General features: G+C 37.8%; 1 protein-coding gene across 3 annotated transcripts in view; it reads right to left on the reverse strand.

Moving 5' to 3' along the window:
* LOC107655321 (MAGUK p55 subfamily member 5-A-like) overlaps positions 1-6,222 on the reverse strand; it is a 45,656-nt gene that overhangs the window by 16,078 nt on the left and 23,356 nt on the right. For 2 of the 3 annotated variants that reach the window (XM_016442783.1, XM_016442782.1), the window contains exon 2: positions 3,201-3,326. The exons of the other annotated variant lie outside the window; for it this stretch is intronic. The gene's annotated coding sequence lies outside the window, so the exon portion shown is untranslated. The remainder of the gene's footprint in view (positions 1-3,200; positions 3,327-6,222) is intronic. 3 annotated transcript variants of the gene reach the window in all.

Consider the following 6,222-nt stretch of genomic DNA (forward strand, 5'->3'; position numbering starts at 1 on the left):
GAGAGATGGAAGAAAAAAAAAAAAAAAAAAAACGGAAAAATTTTGAGGAACAAAACATTAAAAGAAGGGTTACGATCGGGCAAGAGGTAGGACCCGCGTAAATATCGGAGCAGCTTTCCAGCGTTGGAGAGACCTCAAGGAGCAGGGAGGCCTGGAATCGGACACCGATGCAGCTTTGTTTCTTCTTGATAGGTGAGTTACATTTATTTAGCTTTTTCACACAACTTTTCTGTGTTGGCTTTTGCTTGAATATGCCTTGGCTGGCAGGCATAGCACATTCCGCCATCGTCGCTGCCAGTGTTGTGTACGTATGTGTGGGGCGGAGTTATCAAAACAGAGGCCCTGTTGGGGTATGGGCGTGTTTGTTTTGGTGCTTTCAAATATCAACATTGTTTGGCAAGAATCGCTTAGTGCACCTTTAAGACATAACCGACTGCGTTTACCAGAATGATTGTCGAGATGGGTATTTTGTCACAATTTTAAGTGTATGTCTGTTCAAACTAGGGCTGTCAAAATGGCTGAAAAACTAAATTCGAATTTTGTAATGAAATATTATTAAAATTTGAATTATATTAGAATTTAAAATGCATAATTTCAGTTAGGGTGAAGAAAAGCTTTTGGCTTCTCTCTTGAGATGGCTGAAAAACTAAATTCGAATTTTGTAATGAAATATTATTAAAATTTGAATTATATTAGAATTTAAAATGCATAATTTCAGTTAGGGTGAAGAAAAGCTTTTGGCTTCTCTCCTGAGGCCACAAGAGGGTGCATCGAGCAAAATATCTGTGGGAAAAAAAGTGCATAATGTTTAAAATAATTTTTATAAACCAATTATAATTAAGTTGCTTAAACAACTAAACAGCATCATGTATGTATGCATAGTTTAATACAAAGGGCGGAAAGCCAATCACACAGAGTACATTTTTCATTTAAAAACATGAGATGCAGTGGGATGGGGGAAAAAACCCTCCATAAAATCTCAATATATGTTTTTTCTTTTTTCAAAGTTAAACTTGCATTAATTTTACATGGCTTTCTAAACATGCGACTTTTTTGTGCGAGATGCAAGTGCAACAGTGATAGATGTCCCTCTAGAAAATGCGCGAAATATGCATTCTGTGTGAACGGCTTGGTTTCAGTTTTAATGTAAACAACATCATCTCCGCATTGATTCCCGCAATATTTGTAATTAACAACGCAGCAGCGCGCATCTAGTGGCTTCAACTGGATAGACTAACAAAAACATTAAAATACAATGACACTTACATCGTCATCGCATCTCATGCGCTGCTGATAAGGCTGCCTCAAGGCACACCTAAAATTCGAATGCAACGTTTTTGCATTCGAATGTGGCTTTTTATTTGAATATTCGAAATTCAAATCTTTTTTTGACAGCCCTAGTTCAAACACAAGGAGATGCGAATGAGGATTCAGTTTGGTTTTCGCACACTGTCTGAAACGTCTTCCTGCATGTGCACGCTTCATGAGTTTTCAACTGTGCGCATAGAAAACAGCGTGTGAGTACCGAATCGAGATCTCTTTCGCCTGTTCTTGTGCTGGAATGGTTTAAAATCACTTTATCACTACAAATGATAAACTCACTCTATTATGGTTAAATTTTGCAATTAATCCGCAGATCACGTGTGCCGAACCGAGGGGCCTGGTCTGTACGGATCGAGGATTAACTACGATCCGTTCAACCCCTACTTGTCTTAGCACTTTACCCTCAAGGCAGCACCGCTGATTAATTACAGTGTTATTTATGGCATTCATTCCTGTATAAGTGTACAGTTATTTAAAAAGCAGTGTTAAAAACTGCACAATATGAGAAAAAAACAAACAAGTCATCCTCACGCCAAAGGCTCAGAGAGACAAACAAACAGCCAAACAGTGCTCTTCTCCACTGTAGTGGCCTTGTGGCTGTGAGCGGGAGCTGTGTCAGCTGTCTGAGACAGGCCATATCAGTGTTATCTGCCCCTTTATCATCCCCATTTCTGACAGCTGACACTTTCAGAAAACCCCAACTCGCTTTCTCACCCCCCAAACAAGACCTTGCAGATGTGGGCAGCCCTGACCCTTCACCCCTCAAGCCTTTCCTTAAATCTACTCAGACAGATTTCGGTAACAAACAGCCTTGAGTCATGGCTCTGTCACTCAGTGAGTCAGGTGATTAGGCGTGCATTTGAGGGAGACGCTGGAGGAAGCTCTTGTAATGAGAACATTCATGGCAAGAAGGATTTAAGATTGAAGTGTTTGCTGTTGACTTGAGATGCCAACGGTCTACCACTGAATTATGCATGAGACTGTGATACCACGTAAAATGGGCGTCTCCTTCCAGGAAAACCCATCGCATAGGATAAAGAAAAGACATGTGACCACACAATAAGAATAATGGATATCCTTTGTTCCTCCATATACCCATCCTCCATTCCACTTTCCTCATTCCACATCTCTAACTACTTCAACTGTGGGTATACAATATGAGAACCTGCCCAAATAATTTTGAGTTATTATTTTGCAGTGTAAGATTACATAGAGTATTCCAAATTCTAAGAATAGCTGTTTTTTGGTGTATGACTCTCCCCCTTGTCTCATATAAAAAGCACAATAATCGCGGTCGTCTGAAACAATCGCGGTTAGATCAAATAATCGCGATTAGACGGTTATTTAATTATCGCGACAGGCCTAGTGATGATTTGGGTTGGAATATTGGGAAGTGAGATGTAAGGTCATTTTAGGGTGTCAAAATGATTTCTGCAAGAAATGTGGAGTTCATGATTGACCATTTTCTGCTGTGGTATAAATGGTGCTCTCGGAAATAAAAGGATTTTCAGAGATAAAAGAGATGAAAGTGGCGTGTGTGAACCTGCATCTGCGCATCTCTCTCTACAAGCAATGAGGCTTAGTTCCTTCAAAAACAGCGATTTTACCCCCTCATTGCAGAGAAATATAACGTTGCGAGTCAGTAGCCTGTCGAAGCTATTTTACTAATAAAAGTTTCCGTGCTGTGTTGTCGTGTGCACTAATGTGTGTGCGTGCATCTATGAAAACAGCGTAGCCTGCATATAGTTTTAGTTTAGCTATAAACCCGAGCCTGACCCGAACCTATTCATTAAACATTAACCCGAACCCGACCCGAAACCCTAAAGTATTTCGGGACCCGTCGGGCTCGGGTCGGGTAGCAGACCTCTAGTCCTCACCCGTGTTTGCCAGTCAGCCCAAGATAAGCCCTCCAGATTGTAGCAGGGTCTCCTCTCTCATCAGCACTGACCCGCCTGCCTCCTCTCTTCCCCTGAATGCTAAAAGTCTGTCTCGCTTGACTCCTCCTGAAATAAACAGAGAGAAATTGTGAGTGCAGGCGACAACATGACCTTATTTATACCACATCAGATCACAAACGGATGGCACTAAATGCAGGTGAACACACTGCATTTGTAGAGTAAACGCTAATCTGTCCTGATTTGTCTCGGACAAGAGTAAAGGACAAAGACAATATAATATGACCTGTGCTGGCAAAATTAGTCACAATGAAAAATTTTTCATTTTCGTTTTCATTCTCCATTAAAAGACCTGGTAACACTTTACTTGAAGGGGTGTGCACAAGACTGACATGGCACCTTCATAATTATGACATGACACATGTCATGAATATGAAGGAGGTTTTATGCATGTTTATGTGTCAGTCTTATGCACACCCCTTCAAGTAAAGTGTAACCAAAGACCTTCATAATGATGTATGATTTGTCGGAATCAGACAAAAAATGACTCAGCTACACCTGTTTGAAGTCGATAGAGTCAGCAGCAAGGTCAATTTTGAGAAAAATCGAGTTAAAGTTTTCTGATGGTTCCAAAGCAAAATCACAGAACATCATTGCATCTTTTCCTCCACTTCTTTTCTTAATAATAATTACTGTATTAATAGTCACAATATAGCTGTTTTTTTATTTTATCTTTGTTATTATAAATAAGAACGAATGCAAAAAAAAAACTAAAAAAAAAAAAACTGTAGAACAAATATAAGAAAAAATTTTTTTTTTTTATTTCATTACCTTTTTCATTTTCCATCTAAACAAAAGCATTCAAGAAAAACAAAATCAAATGTAAAAATCCCTTTATTGTGTTAATTACAAATAAATTGATTATTAAAATTACAAAAGCAGTTCAATCAAGAGCAGCGAGTGATTCCCTCTTTTCTTTTATTGTTAGATTAACATTAATGAGGCGGCCTATATTAAGACCTACTGTAATGCACGGATCTAATATATAATGTTACATATCAGATGTTTTTCCCCAACAGTTCCCCAAATGTTCACTTAAGACATAACAAATTATGTTTACGTGAATACTAGGGGTGTAACGATTCACTCGTTTTCTCGATGCATCGATTACAAACCCTGATCGATCTTGAAACATGGATATTTGAATCGTCGATTTCGGACAGTAATCGATTTAAAACGCTAAGAATCGAATGAATTGTGATTTCTATAGCGATTCAATGCTTTCAAAATGTATACACATTAAATTACTACAAGCACGAATTAATGGAGACCTTGAACAGTGTTCGTGCCCTCGCATTCACGCGCTCCACTATTTACCGCCTGTGACTGTCACAAGATTGCGCTCGCGCTCCGTTCGTCTCACTGACACATTTTTTTGAGCAGCTGATGTGTGATCTCTCCTTAGTAGGCTACTCATGGCCAGTAATGCTAAAGTGAAGTAGTTTTGCTTTTCTGTAGTTTTTCAATGGCTCTCGGTCATGCCAACGACATTACCTGAGCAGTCGAAGGCTGCATTTATTGCATGGATGGAGCAAAAATGTAAGTGTCTAAAGCATACGCACAGTTCCATTGAATGATAAATGTAACATTGTCATTTAACCGAACCGAATGTATGAACTGTTAAAATAACCACAGCATTAACAACAACATTGAAATAACAGCGCAAGGTTTATCTGATAATCAGATGCATGAAAGTAGCATTCGTTGCTAGCAAACAGACATCGGGCGTGTTTCCTTTCAGAATCATCATTCGCTGATGGAGAGTAAAAGTTAAATACTATAGCATTTTATTTTATGAAAATGAGATGAAGTTTTCGCACTGAAAGAGAAGTGATCTTGCGCTCATAGACGTTCCAGGCTATATCTGCAGCTAAACTGTATAAAAAGCAGAATGAACTGAAACGTTAAGACAATAAACACAATAAATAAATACAATTTATGAATGATGCAGTGCTAATTGACATATAATTTATTACAGTACATTAACTATAAAGTATATATTTTTTACCTTATTCTGTGCAGAAAATTAAAATAATTGTTTGCAGTATATAAAACAATCATAAAATTGCCATAAGGAAAAAAATTATAGATTACAAATGATTGATTATTGTCAAGCAGTGTATCTGATTTCTTACTGCAAATTCAAAGTAAGAGATAAGAAAATAATTCCTTGTAAAAAAAAATAACAACAATAATACATACATACATAAAATTATTGTATTTGACATTTCTGTCACTTCTGAAATTATGGCTACGTGCCATGTCATGACTCATGCCAAGCATCATTAAACTAGCATCTAACAATGAATGGACAAGTGTTTTTTTCTCTCTAACCATAAAGGCTGCTGTGTAATTTGCCCCCTGACTAAGCATTTAAAGAATTTAGGGGAAGCATTTAAATAATCCTGTGAATGCACTTAAAGAATGCAGAATCGAATCATTAATAGAATCAAATCGAATTTAATTGTGAATCGAATCGAATTGAATCGTTCCGAATTTGCAAAAATCGTTCTTGAATCGAATTGAAAACCTATGAATCGTGAATCGAATCGCTGTCTACCCAAAGATTCAGCCCTAGTGAATACTTAAATACTGTAATTCTGTGTATATGTGTATATTTATCGGGATCTCGCCGTTGGAAGCGCCAAAGTCAGTGTGAGAAGCGAGTGAAGAAAAGTTACTCCTCTCAGAAAACGTGCAAATAAAGATAGCCTAATTTTAGATGTTTAATTACTATTTGGAGCATTGTGATTGCTAGTCGAGGGCTTTAATGAACTAATTTTTGTGAAAACCTCAAAATCGTTTTCACTTTTTTTCGTGTAGCTGAAAATTTGCCCGTGCGCATTCCAACTCATTTTTCCAGCACAGGTCACATATACAGTGGGTACGGAAAGTATTCAGACCCCCTTAAATTTTTCACTCTTTGTTATATTGCAGCCATTTG

Source organism: Sinocyclocheilus anshuiensis, unplaced genomic scaffold (genome assembly GCF_001515605.1).
Source record: "Sinocyclocheilus anshuiensis isolate Anshui unplaced genomic scaffold, SAMN03320099.WGS_v1.1 scaffold1096, whole genome shotgun sequence".
Taxonomy (NCBI): domain Eukaryota; kingdom Metazoa; phylum Chordata; class Actinopteri; order Cypriniformes; family Cyprinidae; genus Sinocyclocheilus; species Sinocyclocheilus anshuiensis.